General features: G+C 41.5%; 1 protein-coding gene and 1 non-coding gene across 19 annotated transcripts in view; one reads left to right on the top strand and one right to left on the bottom strand.

Annotated features, from left to right (window-relative positions):
• NRXN3 (neurexin 3) overlaps positions 1-24,585 on the bottom strand; it is a 1,566,790-nt gene that overhangs the window by 1,185,871 nt on the left and 356,334 nt on the right. The window lies entirely within an intron of this gene.
• Positions 22,385-22,491, top strand: LOC142871655 (U6 spliceosomal RNA). The gene has a single exon (XR_012919886.1). It is a non-coding gene; the product is annotated as a U6 spliceosomal RNA (small nuclear RNA).

A 24,585-nucleotide genomic window follows, 5' to 3' on the forward strand; every position in this document is an offset into this window, starting at 1 on the left:
GACACTGAATAAATCCTGAAGCTAAGTCGTAAGAAGCCTTACAGTTTCTGCCTGTTTTTCTAAGAATGGTAGTTCTTGTGATTGTTCCTCTTGGAATACAGACACGATGATGTGAGAAGCCAAGGTCACATGGAGAGGTCACATGTAGGTTCTATCTAGCTGAGTTTCCTCATCAAGAGCCAGCCATCTGTGTGAATGAGATATCTTGGATTCATTGCATGAAGACACCAAATGATTGCAGCCTCAACTGTATCACACAGAGTAGACAAACACTCCACCAAATATGTTCAACCTTCAGAATTGTGAGACATGGCAAAAAGCCTGAGGCTTTAGTCTACTAAGTTTTGGAATATTTTGTTATTCCACAATAGATAATCATAACAGAAATTTATTTAAGTAGAATGCTGCCAAAACAAAAATCTAAAACACACAGCATTGGCCTTTGGAGCAGACAGGAAGTAGGGGTTGAAGGGCCCCAAGAAGTATGTTAGTGGACCGACAGTGAGGAAATTGTTATTGGAGGCTGGAAAAAAGACGACAACTGTTATGAAGGGGCAGGAAGTTTAGCAAAACTGTCACCTGCAGTAACATGAAAATTGAAATTTACCCAACAAACTGGTGGAACTTGCTAAGGAAATTTTGGGGCAGATTATCAAAAGTGCTACTTAGTTTTCTTTTATCTCTTTATGACAAGGTACAAATAGAGATGAGCTAAAGAAGGAATGGTTCAATTTTCAAACATAACTTAGAGGAAATACAGAGAAGTCAGGATGAGAAGTGTTTGAAAATACAAGTATTTCTAAAGAAAAAACTGAAGGATGAACCTCAAGCTTTTCAATCAACAAAGGGTTCTCAAAATAAGAAACGGGCTTATGGTATAAATAAAATTTAGCACCCTTCCTAAATTCTAATGTAGCCTTAGAATTACATTCAGATAAAAAATACAATCTAAGATACTCTGTTAAGACCTAAGAAAGATTACAGTGATGGCTTATAGATCTCTGAACTAGGAAAATGACTTGGAATCATAAACTCACATCTTCTTGACTCTCTTTGTCAGACTCTTTGTTAGTCTTAAAATGACTTTTAAGAATCTTAAGCATTTGCCACTGGTACCAAGTTCTATTTTGGTTACCTATTGCTTTATATCAAACTATCCTAAAATATAGCAGCTTAAAACAGCAGGTTATTTCTCAGGGTTCTGTGAGTTGGCTGGGGTCAACTGTGTGATTTAATCTTGGGGTCTCTCATGCAGTTACAGTCAATGTAGCTTGGGCAGGATGTCCAAGGTGGCTTTTTTTTTTTCGGCATATTATGGGGGTACAGATTTCAATAAATGCCCACATTTATTTGTGGGCATTTAATGCCTTATTTATTAAGGTTTCAATAAATGCCCACAAGGTGGCTTCTTGATCCACATGTCTGGGACCTCCTTGGCCTCTGTCTTTCTTCATGTCACATCTCATTCATCAAGTCCCCTCCAACAAGCTTGGGCTCCTCATAGCACGGTGACTTCTTAGCAATCACACTTCTTACATGGCAACTGACTTCCAAGAGTCAGAAAGTAGAAGTTGCCAGGCCAGTTAAGGGCTACTGTGAGAACTGCCTGAGCATTAAGCCACCATATTCCTTTGATCAAAACCATCAAGGACCTGTCCAGATTCAAATGCATGGAGAGAGAGTCTGCCTCTTACTCTTCATGAGATAGCAGCAAGGATACATTACAGAAGAGTACATGGGATGGGAAATATTATGGTGACCATCTTTGAAAAAATATAATCTATCACAACCTACTGTTCTTTTTTTTAACTTATATGCCTCCTTGGATTAGAGAAACCCATATGAGCTTATAATGAGCCATGACTGTCAGAAAGATGAATGAAATATTAATTGCCAAAATGTAGAATCCAAAGCAAGGAAAACCAACAGGTCTTCTTGCCTCTACATTGATGAGACCAGGTATGAAAGAACGTGCTCATAGCTGAGTGCTGAATTTACAAAGGGCCAATGACAAACTGAAGGATGTTCTGAGGATAATGTTCAGGGTAGTATAGGATTGGAAATCATATCATTTTGGAAGTATATGCTGTAAAAGCAATGCTGCCCTGCTTGAGGGAGATGTGTAGGCAAGAGCCTATCTCAGCTCCTCACTTCCTCCCCTCTGTGTGCCCTGTGGCATAAAACCATAGACCTCTAAGATATACAGTTTGAATTCACAGGCCTAGGTCCCCTCTAAGACACTTACATTTTAAGCATCTATGGCTTTCTTCTCTTCAAGAGCATGTATATGGTGCTCATTAGATGTACTTTTCTGGTATCTATCAAAGCTGTTGCCATTTTTTCAAGCCCAGTATCACTGTGGCAGACATAGGTAACATTCCTGTTATTACCAGTCCTCTTTTTCTCAGGAAAATCATAAGTACTTTAGCACTTTATAATTATGCATGGTCATGTGACTTGCTTTGGCCAATGAAAGTGATGAGAAAATTTGACAGACAATTTATTTCTCGTTCCTTCTCTGCTGTTGGAAATCCTAAAGACTCACGTTGAGATGGTCTCATCATAAAATGGTAGGGCTTCTCACAGCTGGGGTCCCTGAATATCTAATATGTAATACAACACCAAAATTTGGGAGGTACCTTGTTACTACAGCATAATCAAGTCTAACTACAGTGGGAATCATCATGATGCAAAAAGGGATCCTGAGTAAAACATACCCTGGAATGTGCTGACCCCTTTAGGAATCTAGCTCTATAAATGAAGACCTGAAACCTACATGCAATTCTATTTGAGAGTCGCTCAGGAAGTGATGGGATGAGATTAGCCAGAATCACTGATCATCCCTTAAAGCCCTAAGGGGCAGGGAGCTTCCTCTACCAAGTTACTTTGCACACTCTTTTCCCCCAGATTCAAGTATAAGTGTCTCCAGACCTGCCTGCATTCCGACACCTTTGGTGTAATGAGAAACTGTGGGAGGGGAAGCCAAACCCCCCACCAGAGCATGGACCTCAGCTGTTGAATGATTCAACAGCGGTAGCCCTCTGATCCAGCCGCTTCTGATAACTCCCACAGCCCGTACTGCCCCAGAGGCCCGTGAGCCAGTGACAGGTCAGCCTCTCAGAAGAGCGAATGAGCACCCAGACCGGAGGGAAAGGTTATACTGTCCGTATCGTCAACAAGATCTTAATTAAAAAGTGTTGCTGTTCGTTAAATAAACATGTATGCATTGTGGAGCACATCATCCACTCTGCCATGCAAAGCTAGTCCCTGAGTCCCTTGCTGAGAGCAAAGTGTTTGCTGTCTCTAGGAAGTTCCCTTCCCAAGCTCAACCAGGAGGTTACCAGAGAGGACAACGAATCTACAGCCTCGCATAACTCTCAGTTGTCAATTTGGGGGGTGGGGCGGAAATCCTTCCTGTATCTTCAAAAGTCTGATTTTACCAGAACAGTTTTATATAGTTCATTTATCCTAATGTAAGTACCTCTGATTAAATTAAGCAGGAAAAAAAAAACCGTGAAGAAAAGAAAAAATGAACTAAATCACCCCATTAGAATAGAAAAGGGTCACTTGTGGCTCTCTACTTCGAGATGGAACCCACTGCTTCCCAGCCAATGGCCTGTTTCTGGCAGGCAGCACCTTCCAGAAATCAGACAATTCGTTTCAGAGAACACAAATTGGGGTCTTGCTACAAAGCAAAGCATTGCAGGGCACACAGAGGTAAGGAAAAGAGACACAATTTACAGCCCATAAGGTGCTCACTGGAGACAAGTACACAAACTATTACACAAAGCAATGTGAGTTGTCATAAGAGACACATAAACCAATTGCTAGGAGGGCTCAAAGGAAAACCTGCTGCTCCCCTGCCCCTGTGTCCATTCATTCACCCAGCAGCCCTTCTAAGCTCCCCCGAGCCTTTGTGGCACGTTCAAGTTCAAATCAACTGTGTCCAAACTTGCAGAAGACATGTTTATGATATACAATTTTATATATGTCAGTTTGGCAATTCTTGCAAAGGTAAATAATGCCAAGTATTGTCAAGGATGTGTGGACAGTTTGGAACTTTTCCTTGTGCGTGGCTGGTGGGAGTCTAAACTGGTATAGCCCTTCTGGAAAGCAATCTGGAAGTATTTAGTGTAATTAAGCACACATTTGCCCTATAACCCAGGGACACAACTCCTAAGAACATGTCCCCAAGAATATTACTCAGGGCCACGTACCACACTATTAGTAACAGCGGAGTGGAAGCAGAGTTTCAGCACCAGAGGAATAGAAACAAAGACGTGGTGGATGCATAGGGTGGAGTGCTGTGCCACAGTGACAGAGAACAAACTAAATGCAAACCTAGCAACTTGAAAAGATCTTTAACAAAACATAGTATTAAATGAAAAAAAGTAAGAAACTATCAAGATACATAGCATGCTGCCATTAATATAAATTTTAAATGCGTAACAACAGAACCATATCTTACAAGGGTGTATACATATTTAAAGGTACATATAAAAACTGTTGTAATGGGCATCCCTGGGAAAGGAAATGGAAGGCATCATTAGGGATGAAGGGGAAAAACAAATAAAGTCAGGAAGTTCCATGCACTACTGATGATGGTGTGTTGTAAACAGAAAGGTTTATATTCAACTCTCTTCATCTGAGGTCAAAAGGAGAAAATACATTTTGCTCTATTTGGGCAAAATGTGAGACATGTGTCTGAACCTAATTCACATATGGTGTGGTATGGTGGTGTATGAGGACAAGAATTGATGTCAGAAAGATTTGGTTTTGACTTGGAGTCCTATCAGTTAGTAGCCATGTCTGTAAGAATTAAGAAAATATAATGTATGTAAAGCACTTAGCACACTGCCTGTGCAGAGTAAGCAAGGAGCAAATGGTAGCTATCCACAATAGGTAATATAATTTATCATTGTTTTTTTCATGTCTCTTGTACTTTAGTCCGCATACCTTGAAACATTTTACATAGTAAGGAAATCACCATAAGCTTCTTACTGGCTTATGGCTTATACTCTCCCTGCATCCAAGAGATTCAGAGGTATTATACGAGATTAATCAATAAGAAAAACAGAACAATCAGGGATAAAAACAGAGCAGATGCCCTCTAAAGGAAACTGAGAAAGTAAATACCAGCAGGTATCTGGGCAGAGCTGGGGACTGCACCTAGGAACAGAAGCTGGCCCAGGAGTCATAGCAATGGAAATAGAAAGGGAACTGTATGGACTTCATAGTTTTCATTTCATATAAAATAAAGCTGAGAAAATCCCTTGCAGAAACACACTCTGCTTAAAACTTTATAAAATGGGTTTTTGTGTTAGGACTATGGGGTAACATGGAAGACAAAACCTGCCAGGAGTTTGGCTAAGACAGAACATCCATCTAAAAATGTGACTCAGGCACTGTCGATCATCTCACTAAGCTCAGGGAAAAAAACTTGATGAGTCTGGAAGAATCAGCTGGTGCACATGACCACTGGACAGTCTTTATCACATAGTATATATGGCATTAAGTTCACAAACTCTGGAACCAAACCACCTAAGTTCAAATCGTGTTTTACCACTTATTAGCTCTGTGACCTTAAGGAAGTTACCTAACCTCTCTGTGCCTCAGTTTTCTTATCTGTAAAGTGGGGGTGACTACCCATATCACAGAGTTGTTGTGAGAATTAAATAAGTTAATATTTTTAAGGCACTTAGAACAGTGCTGGGCATATGGTAAGCACTAGGAGAGTTATATAGTCAAGTGTTAAACGAATAAAAAAATAAATAATCAGATACCTTAGGCAAGCCTCTGACAGGTGCTAGATTGCAGCAGATTCATATTGAATTATCTAAGAAGTACCTGGAGTGTAGATATTTTTTGATGCTTTACGTGCCAGCTGTCTCCTTTTAACAGATAACAGATGTTGCACCTGTATTCGCACACAGATGAAATACATATATTCTTCTTACCAGGCACTAGAGATGTAAAGTCATAGCAACAACGGTAATCATGTGGCTGTCATAATAACCAAACACCCCTGGGCTCCTGGCTTTGAGTCAGGATCTTCATGCATCTTAGTTCTCATCCTCAAAACAAACTGGTCACTATTGTTAGCCCCATTTTATGGATGAAAACACTAAAGCTCGGAGCAGTTATGTCACATACGTTACTAAATAATAATTCATATACTGAAATTATGCCAAAGATTTACTAAAAATTTAAATTAGTGCAGGTTCAGGGTTATGGCTAAAATAATATCACTTCCACGCACTTGCATTCTGATGTGCTCTCTGAGGATCTTTTGCCTTGGAGTACGCCTTGTGTATGAATGCCATTTATCATGTTAGACACATTAGAAAAAAGGAATTCATCAAATTTAAGCTCCTCTGTGTTAAAAAATAATGCCTGATCTCCAGTTTCATAGACCATCGACAAATAGAATGGTGGTCATTGGATTTCTCTCTTGCAGATCATGGCAAGAAAAGACATCTAGGAGATCTACCTTAATATTCCTGTTCCCTCCCATTTGATTGAATATGGAAAGGGCAGTGCCATATCGTGGAAAAAGAGCAGCAACTCTAACATTTAACAGGCTGTGTGGCCTTGAACAATTCATTCAACTGATCATGACACATCACTATGTCCCAGCCCCAGGGTTGACATCTGCTAGTTTAAGAAGCACCAGCAAAGTCTATCTCATGAAAACACTTCCTTTAGAGGCAATAAAATTTAGTGCCTGATATTACATCTTTTAAGATTTAGTTGAGTTTTAAAGGATTTTAGAGTCTCAAGAGCTCTGGATTAAAATGGAAATGCCATCTATGCTATTATTATTTAACAAATTAGAGCACAATTTCCAACTTGACTCGCCTCTTGGTATGAGTTGTGGGATAGATGTATCAATTGGTGGTGTCGGGGCCTGGGGCTGGGGAGAGTCTGTGCAGGCTGAAGAAGACGGAGAACCAAGGGAACCATCACTTTCTTTGGATTTGCCTTGTAAAATGGTCTGTACCACCTGTTCAGCAGCAGTGTGGGGTAGAAGGGAGTCTCTAGTTGATGGGGGCAGGGCTGGGTCCATGGAAGTGCACACACAGGAACCTTTCCTTTGAAAAGGGAGATGAGAGTGCCTCACATACAGGATCCCAATCTTACGTTTCAACATCGTCAAAATTTAACATCTTTCCATAATAGCCAACTGCATTCTTCATTTTGTTAAAAAGACAGCTTCCAAATCTAAAACAACAAAGGAATAATTAAGACATAACCTCTTCTGTGTTTTCTTCTTATAGGACACAAGGTTTCCCTACCTCCACTGCCACCTTTGCACAATGTGGGAAAGAATATTCTTCTCTCTTTCTCTAGGATCAACAATATTCCATCATCAGCCCTTACTGGTATTTCACACCCAGTTTCTATTTTAGCAATATAACATAAACCTAAGATGCACATATGTAGGCAAATAGTCATCATGTTCCATTAATAGGTGGGAGAATTAAAGTTCCAGCAGGTACAGTGATTTGTCCACGATCACAAGGCATGGTGACTGTCCAGGTGAAAAGTTCTATCCTCTGAGCCACATATCTATGGAGTGGTGCAGCTCTGTGGCATTCTCCATTCTCCTCTGCACCCTGTTGCACTAGTGGAGATAGAATAAAGGATGCTAAGGGACAGTATGAGCATGTTTACACAGGAACAAACAAATAAACTAGAACCAGAAGACCTGCACTCTGGAGCCAATTCCACCCCTTCTTAGTTGTAAGCCTTGAGGAAGTCACCAATCCACTGCATGACTCAAGTTTCCCATTCATTACAGGATGATCTATAAAAAAAACTCTGTACTCTCTTATGTGTGAGGACATTGCCACAAAATTGCAAATAAAAGCTTTTTGAAAGTTGATCCTCACAGTGTTCTTTATTTTGTGCTTAGTATACACCAGGCACAGTACTAACCTCTTTATATCTGTCATCTCATGAACCCTCACAGCCATCCTTTGGAGTGAATGCCATTAGGGTCCCCATTTTACAGACAGGGAAACAGAGACACAGGGGATGGTATGCAACTTGCCCAAGACAGCTCCAGCTGGTGAATGGCAGAGCTGAGGGGTGAATTAGCCCTCATTCGGCCTCCAGGGCCTGTGTTCTTGACTGCTCTGTGCTGCACAGACAGGATTTGGAAGGGTAAATGATATGGCTTGGATGGATGGCTGGAAGGGGAGATTGAGAGGCCTATTGAGTAGACCATCTCTCCCAGAAAATGGACTTCACTGTTCAAAGTTTGAAGAGCATTGGAAGACACTCCCCTGGACCTCTTCTCCTGCTGATCTTGGAACACTGGCCCCAAAAGGCTAAAATGTCAGCACCCAAGTTTGCTTTGTTAAGTTCCTGGCACCATGAGCATCCTGTGGGTGATAAAGATGAACAATCAGACGTGATGCTTGGGGCCTAGAGTCACAGACTAGCAGCCGGAGCTCCTGCTCCCAGGTGTAGCTGACTTGGAAGGTCTCCATGCGGAAGCTTTGTTTGAAAAACAGTGTAAAAATCACAAGAATTTTACTTTTCTTTCCTTTTCCTTTGAAGGCTAGATTCCGGGGCCCCTGACCTGCACAGAGTCCCCTTTAATGTGTTCACTAGAGTGAATCAGAGACACAGCTGGGATCCAAAAGCCAATCTGGTCCATAAGCAGCCTGTTCCGGAGCTGTGCCTCTACACTGGTGGATCAGAGAGGGCAGCAGCCAGAAGGCAAGGAGCCCAGCAGAAGCCTTCTGCTCCAGCTCGCCCACAAGTAACCACACACCCAGTGGCGCCTCCCTCAGTCGTGACTGCCAAGCTGAGGGGGTTCCACGTATTCTCCCTTCTTTCTTTGTCTGTGAGCAGCTTGTTCCCCTCTGTTATTTTCCTAATAAACCCCTCATTAATTAGTAAGAGGTGTCAACACGCCATCAAAATTAGCAGTTTCAATATATCCCTAAAGTATGAGTGTTTCAAAGAAAATTAAGGCTTGGTCACTCCTTGGTTATTTTTATACTCTGCCACCCACCTACCTTTTGGGCAATCTGTTCCCATCAGAGTGCACCCTTCATCTGCCTCAGCACACTCTTCTCTCCTTGCCTTTCTGGTTCTTTTTTTAAAAAAAAAAAAATGTTATGCATGTCTATTCCCTTCTCTTTCCAACTGTGATAAATCCCTAGTGGGATGCGTTTATCCCTGCCCTTCCCCTCTACCTTACTGCCTGGTAGGAGAGAGTTCATAAACTCGCCGCTGTGGGCACAACTAACAATGCGGGCTTATTTGGAACCACAAGTTTGAGGATAAAATTAAATGGGCAAGAAGGGAAGAAAAGGAGCAAGCTGTAGATAAACCGGCTGAGGGTGGAGGTATAAATACAGAGCATATGCACGCAGGACTTGTGACGAAGCAGATCTGGCCTCGAATCCCTGGACTTGCCCAAATTGGAACTGTGTTACCAAGCACTCACAAGCGTGCCTCCCCCTCAACAGAGCTGTCGTCACGTCTCCCCTGCACGGACAAACTCCCGGGACTCTTGCTGACAGAGAGGGGCCTTTTTACAACTCCGACAGGAGTGGATGGGGCAAGAGTCCTCCACTGTGGGGGACGGGGGGAGGGGACAAGGCTTTGGAAGGCAAACCCAATCTGGGAACCCCCAAAAAGAGTGAGTTTTGACCTCAGGAGGGACTGCAGCAGGGCTCAGGGGCTTCAAAGAGCAAATGAACATGAGCCCAGACAGTCAGGACTTCACCTGGTCCACGCTCATGGCTGCCCACACTGGCCGCTAGTGCCCCCATAGTAGGGGCTCAACACAATGTGGTTGAAATGAATACGAAACCCCCAGTACTTACTCTGGATCTGAAAAACATATACAAAGTGTGGGGTCAATGATCCAGGCATGCAAATCGTAGCCAAAAATAAATAAACAAACAAAACTGTTTTAACCAGTCTATGTGGGTAAAGATAATAATAGCTTTTACTTCATAAAGCTGTTGTGATGATTAATTGAAATAGTCCTGGGAAAGGGAGCTCACATCACATGTTGCTCATTTTTATTGGCTGACTTTATGCTGATGTCTGGGACTTCTTATGACCACGTTTGGAGGGTGGAGGTCTGAGTGGGAGTGATGACCCCTGCATAGTCTTCTCCCTCCCTAAGACACACAAATGTGTCACCTCTCCTTTACCATCATCCCGTGTGTTTAGAGAGCTAAGCAAGATTCTGCACTGCATATCAGAGGAAGGCAAAACAGAAGCCACTTTGAACACCTACTATGTGCTAGCCACTCTGCGGACTGCAGCTTGTTATTTGAGCATGATATTATTTTTCTACCTCTTACAAATATCACTGAGGTTCTGGACATTTTCCTAGCTCAGCCAAGATGGTTCCATTAGTAAGTGATGGAATTAGGACTGAAGTCCAAATCTTCTTGAATTAAAATAAATATATTCTCGAACACCCCACACAGATACCACTCCAAGCCTCCATGCTGACCTTCTGGTCCAGGGTCACTAGGGCAGGGCTAGCCAGGGTACGTGACCAACCAGCCATGTCTGAGGATTTCTGGGCTACTTGACCTCTAAGGGTACTTCTGGTCCTGATATTCCGTAATGAGGAGAGAATGTTGCTCTATTAGCAGTTGGTATGCTTTATTTTCTCATGGAAAGATTTTCCTTGTTTAAAAAAAAAAAAAAAAAAAAGATACTTTGATAAGCCCACTCAAGGAAAAGAAAGAAATGAGGATTCTAGGGAAGAATGGGGGTGGACATGGGGATGGACAGTAGGGGAGAGGAAAGAGAGAGAAAGGAGAGGGGCAGATAGAGGAGTAGGGAGGGGGAGAGGTGGAGAGATAAAGGAAACACAGAAGGGGGAGAAAGGGAGAGAAGATGGGAGGGGAGGGCAAAGTGTCATGTGCTGCCTGGACTGATCCTTCCTGAAAGTCCCCAAATTTTCAGCAGAGTCTACAAAAATCACCAGCTTCATACAGGGTGTAGAATTTTTTTCCAGAAATCAGTGAGAAGACCAAGTTCTGCATGTGGGTTGGCTAAGGGGCAAAAGAGAAAATGCATACACAGATAGAAGGGGAAAAATCACCCAGTACTGGGTTTTAATTCTCCAGGTTTATTCATAAATAGGAATAAAGCAAGCCTTGATTCTTCAGAAAATGCCAAAAGAGTCTTAGCCTGACCCTTCTCTGATGACATGGGCCACCCTCCACCCACCACATTCACATATATACTCTATAACCTTGACGACAAGAGTCTCATTAACTGGATGCTATATGCCATGCACATGTGTACTCTCCTACATGTGTTCTTGCATATATTATTTCCTCTCATCATCAAATCACCCTATGATAAATGTTCTGTACTAGTTTGTTATACAGATAGAGAAATTGAGGCACACAGACAACAGAAACTTCCACAAGATCATTAGCGCTCTGCAACCCTCATGTTTCGCCACTGCTCTACTCTGACTCTGAAGGCTTTCCATCTCTTATCTCATGTGTTTCTTATATGTACAGATACATATTGCTGTTCTCATTTTAAACTTAGGCTCAGAGAGGTCACATAAACTACTTGAGGTCACATAATTGGCATCTTAGTGGAGCTTGAATGTATCCCCTAAATCTTCAAATCCAGAAGTCCTGTGCTGCCTCCAGTCTGACCCTCATGTCAGGCAAAGCTGTCCTCACACATCCCAGACAGAGCCCCCATCCCTGTATAGAGTAAATTGAACCTTACTGATCAGACCCTGCTCACTGGAAAATGCCTACCCAATTGAAACTTGCCTGCAATTTCAGCCTGAAATATTTTTTTACTATTCTCTAGGTTTTTTTTTAAACACAGTGACCTTCAAAAAGTTGTCACTGAACTTCCCCAATGATTGAGTGTGAGTGATTTGGGTAGCTGGTCCCTTTTGGAGCACCAACTCCTACACGGAACCACAGATGCACAGGGAAGAACTGTCAGAGAGAAACCAAGAGAAAGGAAAGGTCATAGAGATGGAAACTTGCAGGACTCACTTTGTCTTCTCCTCTAGGAATCCTCTTGGGTAAGTTGAGGATGCCTAGAGGTTCTTTTTCACTAAATTGTCTAACAGGGAGAGTAACGATGATAAGGTATAGGCAGCTTGATGTTCAAACAAGATCAGAATGAACAGATGAAAGACAGGAAGGAGTAGGCCCAGGATGCAAAGAAGAAAGGCAGGCCAGCCTGAAAGTCCAGCAAGCAGCCACACAATATCCTCTTATAGCGAGACAAGAGCTGGGAGGTTAATGGATTAGAGGAGAGAAGGCAAAATTAGATAGCACATTATGAAATGTAATGACCAACATTACTGCTAACAAAGCATTGTTTAGTTTATTCATGCATTTATTTGTTTGTACAGAAAATATTCCCTGGGGTCACCCGTGTTACCATTCAGAGCTCACAACTGAGCCCATTGTGAGGCACTGAGAGTCCAATGGGGCAACAGACACAAGAACAGGTGTAACAATTACCTCCAGCAATGCAGTAAGCTTGGCGATTGAGTTGTACACACGTTGTAGTGGCCATTTGGTAGGGGGGAGAGGGAGGGTGGGCTCAGGAAAGGCTTTGCTAAGGAGGTGACATCTGAGTTGAAGCTTAAACTGTAAGAGTTAGCAAGGGGACAGAGAGAGGAGCAAGTATGTTCTGGAGAGAGGGAATAGCAACAGAAAAGGCATAAAGGTGAGAACTCAAAATAATTTTGTTTAGATGAACAGAGACCTGCTTAACAGGTGCAAGACATGGTCCTGAGTTCTATTTCCACAGGCTTGAAACAGTGAAGGGCACAAAGTGTCCTCTTGGTAAGGGGATGGAACTGGTTAGGTTAGGACCTGGCTTAGTAGCTCACTATTCCCATGACAGAAATGAGGAAGACTCTGAGAGGAAGCTAAACAACGTACAGTCTAGTAGGAGAAAGTCCTGGTCCGTACTTCTCTTCCAGTCTCCTGGGGGCAGATGGAACAGAGATGCAGGAACAGAGGTGAGGAAGAGAATGGAGTGCTTTGGTCCTAGGAGTGAAGAGACTGTAACAGCTGGAGGAACTTCAGGTCTGGAGTGGAACAGGTTCCTCCTAGAACTCTTGTGGTTTGGGAGAAGGGGCCTGGGCTTGGGGAATGGAGCAAACATTTGATGGGAATATAAAGAGAGCCCTATGGGAGGAATCAGAATTACATGAGAAAAGAAGGAAGGGAACGTGTTTAGTGAGGGGAATGAATGAACAAACCACAGAGGAATATGTAAAACATGCACAGGGGACAATGCAACAACCTGCTGGAATGCAGCATGGAACAGCTAAAGTGGCAGGGAGCAAAGGAAAAGAGTTGGAGACAGAATCAAGATGAACCAGGCAACGAATTTAGATTTACCTTCTTGAAACCTAGACACTAGACTCTTGACATACAGTACAATCAGTGTATGGACTTATTCCCCTCCCCCCATTTCTGCCTATTATCCATTTCTCCTTGCAGCTACTCACCATTTCCCCTTGAGCAATCACCCTCGTTCCACTGGGCAGCATCTACTAGCACTGTTCTAAGAAGCCATTGCCTCCCTGACCAAGGGATGGGAAATGATCCAAGCTACAGCTCAATGCTTCCTCTCTGGGATTTGAATCTTGAGAACTAAAAGTGGTTAATTATTGATAGACTAAAGAAGCAATTGATATTATATACTTATATCTATCCAGCTTACCAAATTATCTATTCATTCTACAAGTTTTTGACTAGAGGTGCTTACATTTCGTGATAGATAATCATGGCATTAACAAAAAAAGAGTTTTACCTCTTCTAATATTTATGCCAGTTATTTTATTTTTATGTTTTATGACCTTGGAGGTTCTAGCAAATGCAATGTTTAATATTGGTAATAGTGGGCATCCCTGAATACTTTCTGATTTTTACTGAAATGATCTCCATGTTTGTCAGATCTGCTGTTGTTTTGAGTAAATAATCTTTATGTATCTAAGTAATCATCTTTTGTTTTCATTTTACCTGGAATTTAGTAAGAATGGCTGCTGAAATTTATCAAATGCTGCTTTAGCCTATATTGATATGATTTTTTTCCATTTTAATTAGTTAACAAAAAAAGATTATGTTGGTAATTTTCTTCATATTGATTGCATACAAAATAAATGTACAAAATACCTTTTGTCCACCCTAATAATAATCCCTAAAGAATAGAAATGAGAGGGGGGCGGAGCAAGATGGCGGACGAATAACACCGCCAGACAGAGGGTCTCTGCAGAAAAGACCGATTCTAGCAGAAACTAGAGGAAAGAAGCAAGAAGACGAGCATACAGCGGACAAGGGCCGGAAGGAGGGGTACCTGAGACCCCGGGAGACTCCACGGGAGGAGGCTGCGGAGGAGAACTGGAGGCTGAGAACACCGGAGCAGCCCGGAGACCAGCGGCAAGGGTAGGTGGCTCTGCTGTTTCCCCTCCCCTGCATTCGGGACTGCTGGTGGGCTCCCTATCGGGTGGAGAGACCTGCGGACATCAGCCCAGAGACTGCCGCCGCCTGCCAACGGTGAGCCTGTAGCAGACGTGGCACCAGGTTCCCAACTTCCTCCGGGCACCTCTGTGTGCACAGACCCGAGCCGCGCGGCAGGCGCCATATTGCCTCCTCCTCCCCTCCGCCGACCCTACCCGCGGCTGCCCAGAGAGACAATACAGCCACCAGCCGGAGGCACCTCCAGGGAACAGGACCTTCCCGTTTGGGACCCCGCCCGCCCTCCCAGGTGCTGCTGGCACCGTGTTCCCAGGAAAACGGTGCCGACTCAGAGGCTGAGAGACATAGACCCAGCTTGGGCTCCCTGTGGGTGAATTAGGACCGGAAATCCTCTCCCTGGTGGGAATACAGTTTGAACTCTGGGACCCAGAGGTCGGACCTGCAGACCAGATCCCCTGCACCGAGGGCTAGCATTGCCCGGGGCACAGAAGGGTTATACGTGAACAGCCTACTGAGGGCTGTGTGCCTCCAGGGGTGGATCAGCGCCCTAGAGAACAACCCTCCTCCCAGGAGGAGGCTGTGCGCCCAACCCAGGTGGCGTTCCTGTGCAGGGAACCTCCCCGCCGGCACCACAGTCCGGGGAGGCCTGGTGGCTTGTGGTCTGGCCTGCTGGCAGAGGCCCAGGAGTAGCTGCAGAGTTGGGGAGGGTGGAAAGAAGTGAGGCCACTGCGGGTCTCAGACAGCCCCACCCCCACACCCAGACTTTCTGGCTGAGCGGGACCATTCCAGCCCCACCCTGACAGCTTTACCTGGAAGCTGAGAACAGAACTTTGACCCCTGCTAACGGCCTGAGGGCAGGCTTATCCAACCCAGCTCCGCCCAGAACAGAGAGCTGATAACAGGACTCAAAATCAACACCATAGCCTGTTCCTCCAAGCAAACGCCACCTACTGACAGGGACAGCACCTTGCACAGCCTTGCCACGGCATCCACTGACTCAATACACAGGGAGTGGTCCAATTTCACCCACAGGCACCACCTAACGCCTCAGAAACTAAACAAGGTGTGTGAATACCCAAACAATAACCTAAGGAAAGAAACAACAACTGATCGACATGGGAAGAAATCAGCGAAAGAACTCAGGAAATATGAAGAACCAAATGGAAAACACACCCCCAAGGAGGAGCACCAGCCCCCTAGAAACGGACACCGACCAAAATCAGGCAACCAATATGACAGAAAAGGAATTTCGTATGTGGATCATAAGAACACTCACCCAGCTGCAACAACAACTCAATAACCAACACCAAGAAAACACAAAAAACCTCCAAGAAATGGAACAAAGGTTCAACAAAGAGATTGACACAGTGAAGAAAACTTTAACCGAAGTCCTGGAGATGAAGAATCAACTCAGAGAACTACAAAATACTGTGGAAAGTCTCAAGAACAGGGTAGATCAAGCAGAAGAAAGAATCTCAGAGCTTGAAGATAACTCCCTCCAATTAAATAAATCAGTCACAGAAATACAGCAGAGAAACAAGAGAAAAGACCAAAGCCTACAAGAGCTGTGGGATTATGTGAAAAAACCTAATGTGAGGGTCATAGGTTTAGCCGAAGGGGAGGAAGACAACACTCAAGGGCTGGACAAGCTTTTTGAAGATATAATAGAGGAAAATTTCCCAGGCCTTGCTCAAAATCTCGATATACAAGTTCAAGAAGCTCAGAGGACCCCTGGGAGATTCAATGCAAACAGGAAGACGTCACGTCATGCAGTCATCAGACTGACCAAAGTATCAACTAAAGAGGCCCTTCTAAGAGCTGTAAGACAAAAGAAGCAAGTGACATACAAGGGAAACCCAATTCGAATAACATCAGACTTCTCTAATGAGACTTTACAAGCAAGGAGAGACTGGGGCCCCATCCTCACTCTTTTGAAACAAAACAATGCCCAGCCTAGAATATTATTCCCTACGCTTCATATATGAAGGAGAAATAAAAACATTCTCAGACAAGCAAAGGCTCAGAGAATTCACCAAGACAAGACCAGCCCTACAAGAAGTACTTAAAACAGCGTTATGCACGGAACATCATAATAATAATCCACGGATATAAAAACAACCAAAACCCAAAGATATTAAAGGCCAGGTATTACAATGGCTCAAGACAGAAATCATAGCAACAACATCCAACCCAACAGAATGATCAGTAATCTACCTTACCTATCAGTTCTCTCAATAAATGTGAATGGCTTAAACTCTCCACTCAAGAGACATAGGCTGGCTGAATGGATAAGAAAATACAGGCCAAGTATATGCTGTCTTCAGGAAACACATTTAACCTGCAAGGATGCACATAGACTAAAAATAAAAGAGTGGAGATCAATATTCCAAGCCAATAGAAGCCAAAAGAAGGCTGGTGTGGCAGTTCTAATTTCAGACGATTTAGTATTTAAACCAACAAAAGTAGTAAAAGACAAAGAGGGTCATTATATAATGGTGAAGGGCACAGTCCAACAAGAAGAGATAACAATTTTAAATATATATGCACCCAACTTAGGTGCACCCAGATTCATAAAGCAAACCTTACTGGAGCTAAGCAAATGGATTAATAGCAACTCCATAATCGCCGGGGATTTCAACACCCCACTGACGGCACGAGACAGATCCTCCAAACAGAAAATTAATAAAGAAATAATGGACTTAAACAAAACTCTAGAACAATTGGGTCTGACAGACATCTACAGAACATTCTACCCAAAATCCACTGAATATACGTTCTTCTCATCAGCTCACGGGACATTCTCTAAGATTGACCATATCCTAGGACACAAAGAAAATCTCAAGAAATTTAAAAAAATAGAAATCATACCATGTACCTTCTCAGATCACAGTGGAATAAAACTAGAAATCAACCCTAACAGAAACTCACATTTCTACACAAAAACGTGGAAATTAAACAACCTCCTACTAAATGATTACTTCGTAAATGAAGAAATCAAGACAGAAATAAAAAACTTCTATGAAGAAAACGACAATGGAGAGACAAGTTATCAACTCCTCTGGGACACAGCTAAAGCAGTTCTGAGAGGAAAGTTTATCTCCATAAATGCCTATAACCAAAAGGCAAGAAGATCACAAATAGACAATCTAATGAAACGACTCAAAGAGCTGGAAAAAGAAGAACAGACCAACCCCAAACCCAGCAGAAGAACTGAAATCAACAAGATCAAATCAGAACTAAACGAAATTGAAAACAGGAAAGCTATTCAGGAGATTAATAAAACAAAAAGTTGGTTCTTTGAAAAAATAAACAAGATTGACACGCCATTGGCTAAGCTAACGAAAAGCAGAAAAGAGAAATCTCTAATAAGCTCCATCAGGAATAAAAAAGGAGATATCACAACTGATCCCAAAGAGATACAAGATACAATTTATGAATACTACAAAAATCTTTATGCACACAAACTGGAAAATGTGGAGGAAATGGACAAATTTCTAGAAACACACAGCCTCCCTAGGCTCAACCAGGAAGAAATAGATTCCCTGAACAGACCAATCTCAACAGCTGAAATAGAAACAGCAATTAAAAATCTCCCTAAAAAGAAAAGTCCCGGTCCAGATGGCTTCACACCTGAATTTTACCATACTTACAAAGAAGAACTAGTACCTATCTTGCAGAAACTATTCCACAACATCGAGAAGAACGGAAACCTCCCTGACACCTTTTATGAAGCGAATATTACTCTGATACCAAAACCAGGAAAGGATGCAACAAAAAAAGAAAACTACAGACCAATATCCCTAATGAATATAGATGCAAAAATTTTCAACAAAATCTTAGCTAACCGAATCCAGACACTTATCAAAAAAATAATCCACCACGACCAAGTGGGCTTCATCCCAGGGATGCAGGGATGGTTCAACATACGTAAATCTATAAATGCAATTCACCACATAAACAGAAGCAAAAACAAAGACCACATGATTCTTTCAATAGATGCAGAAAAAGCTTTTGACAAAATTCAACACCCTTTCATGATACGAACACTGAAGAATATAGGCATAGAAGGGACATACCTAAAAATGATACAAGCCATTTATTACAGACCCATAGCCAACATCATACTGAATGGGGAAAAACTGAAAGCATTCCCACTTAGAACCGGAACCAGACAAGGCTGCCCACTATCTCCACTTCTGTTCAACATAGTGCTGGAAGTCTTAGCTACAGCAATCAGACAGGAAAATGGAATCAAAGGTATCCAAATAGGGGCAGAAGAGATCAAACTTTCACTGTTTGCTGATGATATGATATTGTATCTAGAAAACCCCAAGGATTCAACCAAGAAACTCCTGGAACTGATCAATGAATTCAGTAAAGTCTCAGGATACAAAATTGATACACAGAAATCAGAGGCATTCATATACGCCAACAACAATCTAATTGAGAACCAAATCAAAGACTCAATACCCTTCACAATAGCAACAAAGAAATTAAAGTACCTAGGAATATATTTAACCAAAGAGGTAAAAGACCTCTACAGGGAGAACTATGAAACACTGAGGAAGGAAATAGCAGAGGATGTGAACAGATGGAAATCCATACCATGCTCGTGGATCGGCAGACTCAATATCATCAAAATGTCTATACTACCCAAACTGATCTACAGATTCAATGCAATACGTATTAAAATCCCATCAACATTCTTCACAGATATAGAAAAAGTAATTTTACGCTTCGTATGGAACCAAAGAAGACCCCGAATATCAAGAGCAATTCTAGGCAACAAAAACAAAATGGGAGGCATTAATATGCCAGATATCAAACTATACTACAAAGCTGTAGTAATTAAAACAATATGGTATTGGCACAAAAACAGGAATATTGACCAGTGGAACAGATGTGAGAATCCTGATATAAAACCATCCTCATATAGCCATCTCATCTTTGACAAAGCAGACAAAAACATACGCTGGGGAAAAGAATCCCTCTTCAATAAATGGTGCTGGGAAAACTGGATAGCCACCTGTAGAAGGCTAAAACAGGACCCACACCTTTCACCTCTCACAAAAACCAACTCACGCTGGATAACAGACTTAAACCTAAGGTATGAAACTATTAGAACTCTAGAGGAAAAAGTTGGAAACACTCTCCTAGACATCGGCCTGGGCAAAGAGTTTATGAAGAAGTCCCCAAAGGCAATCACAGCAGCAACAAAAATAAATAAATGGGACATGATCAAACTACAAAGCTTCTGCACAGCCAAAGAAATAGTCATGAAAGTAAACAGACAACCTACAGAATGGGAGAAAATTTTTGCATCCTATGCATCCGATAAGGGACTGATAACTAGAATATACTTAGAACTCACGAAAATTAGGAAGAAAAAATCAAATAACCCCATTAAAAAGTGGGCAAAGGACTTGAACAGAAATTTTTCTAAAGAAGACAGAAGAAGGGCCAACAAACATATGAAGAAATGCTCAACATCTCTAATCATCAGGGAAATGCAAATCAAAACCACAATGAGATATCACTTAACCCCAGTGAGAATGGCCTTTATCAAAAAATCTCCAAACAATAAATGCTGGCGTGGTTGCGGAGAGAGAGGAACACTCCTACACTGCTGGTGGGACTGCAAACTAGTTCAACCTCTGTGGAAAGCAATATGGAGATACCTTAAAGCGATACAAGTGAATCTACCATTTGATCCAGCAATCCCATTGCTGGGCATCTACCCAAATGATCCAGTGACACTCTACAAAAAAGACACCTGCACTCGAATGTTTATAGCAGCACAATTCATAATTGCAAGGCTGTGGAAACAGCCCAAGTGCCCATCAATCAAAGAATGGATTAATAAAATGTGGTATATGTACACCATGGAGTACTATTCAGCTCTAAGAAACAATGGTGATATAGCACACCTTATATTTTCCTGGTTAGAGCTGGAACCCATACTACTAAGTGAAGTATCCCAAGAATGGAAAAACAAGCACCAGATATATTCTCCAGCAAACTGGTATTAACTGAGTAGCACCTAAGTAGACACATAGGTGCTACAGTAATAGGGTATTGGGCAGGTGGGAGGGGGGAGGGGGGCAGGTATATACATACATAGTGAGTGAGATGTGCACCATCTGGGGGATGGTCATGATGGAGACTCAGACTTTTGGGGGGAGGGGGGAAATGGGCATTTATTGAAACCTTAAAATCTGTACCCCCATAATATACCAAAATAAAAAAAAAAAAAAAAAAAGAAATGAGACACATACTTTATGTAAAACAGCCAAAACTTAAAAATATTTAGGAATAAATTTAACTTAAAAATACAGAAGACAAAGCAAATAAAAGTACAAAATCTTACTGGAAAATATAAAATAATATCTGAATGAAGAGAAAACAGAGCATATTCTAAATTTATGGAATAATTAGTATGAACATGGCAATTGTCCCAAAATTAATATATTGATTTAATACAATTTCCATTAGAATACCATCAGCTATTTTAATCGAATAAAATAAACATAAATTCTATATAGAAGTATGAATACTTGGAAATGATCAATAAATGAATAAAAAAAAGACCAGCGTGGGGGGACAGGACTATATAGATGTCATGTTATAAGACTACCATTGTCATAGCAGTAAGGAATTCTAGAAATAGATGAACAAATTAGGGACATATAGATAATCTAGAAATAGACTCTGGTATATATGTGAATTTATCTTTTTTCTCTTTTTTTTCCAGTCTTACTGGATATATTTGAATTTAATATATGACAAAAGAGGTAACTCAATTCAATGAGAACAGGATGGCTTTTTCCATAAACAGTCTTGGCTTAACTAGCTAGCCAAGCAGATTCCCAGGGAATAAATCCTACTGCACCACTTGACCTGCTCTGTGACCCCTTTGGGCTAGATATTCAACTTTGCTGTGCTTTATTTTCTCCAATTATAAAATGGGCATAATAAGAAAATCTGTGTCTTAGAGTTATGAGGGGCAGGGATCAAGTTAGTTAATACATGTAAAGTTCCTATATAACAGCATCCAGCACATAGTAAGCCCTAAGTATTAATATTATGAATTATTACTATAAATATCATTTGGAACAAAATAAACATGATCTCCCATCTTCCACTAAACACAAAAATAAATTTCCAGGTAGATTAGGATTTAAGTGTGAAAAATAAAACCAATATGTTGAAAATAATCAATATAAAAAGCTAAACATACCATTTAGAGATGAGGATGGGGGAAACATTGTCTACCAAGACTGGAGAACTGAAGCTATAAACTTTTAAAAACAGACATTTAAGTACATAAACAAGTAACACATTTGATGGCAAAATATACCCTAAACAAAGTAAATAAAAAAATAGACTTTGGAAAGAAAAGAAAAAGACAAACATCTCCATTGAAGAAATGAATAGAAGTCATGAAAATAGTCCATTTGCAGAAGTACTCAGCTAAATGGCCTACAAACAAATGCAAAGATGCTCAGATTCACTGATACTGTGAGAAATGCAAATTAAAATAACAATGAGATATCACTTTACATTCTTCAGACTGGCACAATTAAAAAGAGCAATAACCCCTATCACTATCAGGGATGTGTGAAAAGGGTGCTCTCATACACTGCTAGAGGACTTGTGAAGTGTTACAATGTTTTGAAAAGCAATATGATAGCATCTGTTCATATTTAAAATACACATCCCCTTCTATTCATCAACCCCACTCCTGGACTACACCAGATATAGAAGCACCCTGTGCAAACACACAAGGAGGTTTATTGCAACATTGTTCATGGTAGGAAAAAAATGAGCCAGAAATAAAATTATAATCAATGGGGAAATGCCACATAATATAACACCTCCTCACAACAGAATATAATGCTCCTGTTAAAAAGAGTTACATGCTTACTCCAGCAGCATAGATACTAAAATTGGAATAATACAGAAAAGATTAGCATGGATCCTGTGCAAGGATGACACATAAATTCATGACGCTTTACAAAAATGTACAAAGCAAAAAAGGAGTCAATTAGAGCTCTGCCTCTTGACATGTAGAGATTTTCACAGGATACTGTTGAGCAAGGGAAGCAAAATGTGTGAAGAGAAGCACAGAACTGATTCCAGAAAGTTGTGTTCTTGAGGGAAGGAGGGAGAAGAGATTGCAGAGTGGCACACAGGCAGGTTCTAAGACACTGGTAATTTTCTATTTTTTAATCCAGGGGGTAGATAGATATATCATGAGTGTTTGCTTTACTATTCTTTAAACCATATGAATATATTAATATTTTAAAACTCTTTAGCATTTATTTTCTATTTCACAACAAATTTTTTTCTAAAAAGGAAATCAATATGCCAAATAAGTATATAATATTCCATTTTATAAAGCAATGACCTAAAAAACATATATAGGTCTATATATAAGTTATATGAGCATAGAGAAAAACATGGCAAGATATATACAAACTATCTTAGAGTGGAATTAGGGGACCAATATATGCAAAAAGGAGAAGAGGTGAGACATCAAGCAAAAATGGAAAGAAAAGAGTTCCCTTAGAAAAATATTACTTAAATCATCACTCTTATGCATTCACATAAAATCGTGTGTGTCCACATGTGATGTAAATTAAGAAATAAGAGTTGAAATAAAAAGAGGAGAGAGAGAAGAGCTTAGTTCTTAACCTCAGAAACCACCTCCCTGCACAATCTTCCTTGGACCACAGAATACAGGGTGCCCATTAGCAATGCAGCCTATTGCCTCTGTCACTCCTGGTTCTCTCAGACTCCCAACCTTCCTCCTGAAATTTACAAGAGACCAACCAGTTCATCAGTACGACCAGGGGTAAATTACATCTGTAGCAATGCCAATAAAGCAGAACCAATGGAAGTAAATTTTAAAATCAATCAGGCTCCACTGCAGCATGAGAAAGTGCAATAGCAAAAGTATACTTAGCTGCCAAATTGGGGCCCCAACACCTGTTTGCTGAGAATCCCCCTGCAGTCTCTTGGGCCACTTGTCCTCAGTCACCTATCTGCTGCCACCTCTACCCATGCTGTAGGTCAAACCAGTTGTAAGCATAAGTTCCCTATGCTTCAGATTTGGCAGGTCACGCATGTGTATCTTCCCAGTAAGATTGTGAACCTATGGAGCCCTCATGAGCACATCTGTCTCTGAACTGTTTCTCTCTTCCAGTAGTGTGTTGCCAGGGATAACATGGAAAAGTCTGGAGTAAGAAGAAATCCATTCCACAGTGTATTAATGATGGGGCCCTCATCAATTCACACTGTTGGCTTCTATAAGCCCCACTTACTTGTTTGTACAAACAGGAATTCTACTGTTCACCTTACATGATTCAGGGAGCGTTTTGAGAATCAAATAAAAATAGCCCATGGGAATGCACTTCTCTCGATTATAAAGTTCAACTCTCTATCCATATTTCCCCATCCTAATGATCCATGGAAATAGGTATTCGGGCAGAGTTTGTTCAGCTGATGTGCATGATGCTACTTTTCACTGTGGGAAGCTAAGTGACCTACACAGGGATCAGATCCATGACTTTGGCTTTATTTATTAACAATGTGCGCCAGCAAGTTAAGATTATCATGCTCAATGAGGGGAGATGCTAGCATAGAGGAGCTACATCAGAGACCTCTTGTGCCCTCACATTCTCTCTGTTCACCTTTGCACTCCAGGGATTGCTGCTGCAAGCAGCTGCCTATAGGTATAACTCGACAGCACTTTGCCTCAGCTGCATCGTGTATCGCTCATGTTGTGCCCTGGGGCTTCTTCACTACCAGCATGTGGGAAGCCTGCAGGAACCTGCAGGGCATATGAGCAAACCTGGACATGTAAGAGAGTTAATGCCCCCGTGAGGTAACCCTTGACCAAGGGGAGATAGAAGCAGTGGATAAATACTGCCTGCTTCTATTCTTCAGGCAGAAATTGGAAGGTGTAGTCTATGCAACTCCTCAGAGATCCCCAGTGGCAGTGAGCCTCAATTGTCCATTATAATCTTCTGTATAAGAATGTATCCTTCATTCTGGCTTTGCCTTTTTTGCAGTTTTACTCTACCCAAGATAGGCTACCTGCATGCAAGACTTTTTT

This window comes from Microcebus murinus, chromosome 6 (assembly GCF_040939455.1).
Source record: "Microcebus murinus isolate Inina chromosome 6, M.murinus_Inina_mat1.0, whole genome shotgun sequence".
Taxonomy (NCBI): domain Eukaryota; kingdom Metazoa; phylum Chordata; class Mammalia; order Primates; family Cheirogaleidae; genus Microcebus; species Microcebus murinus.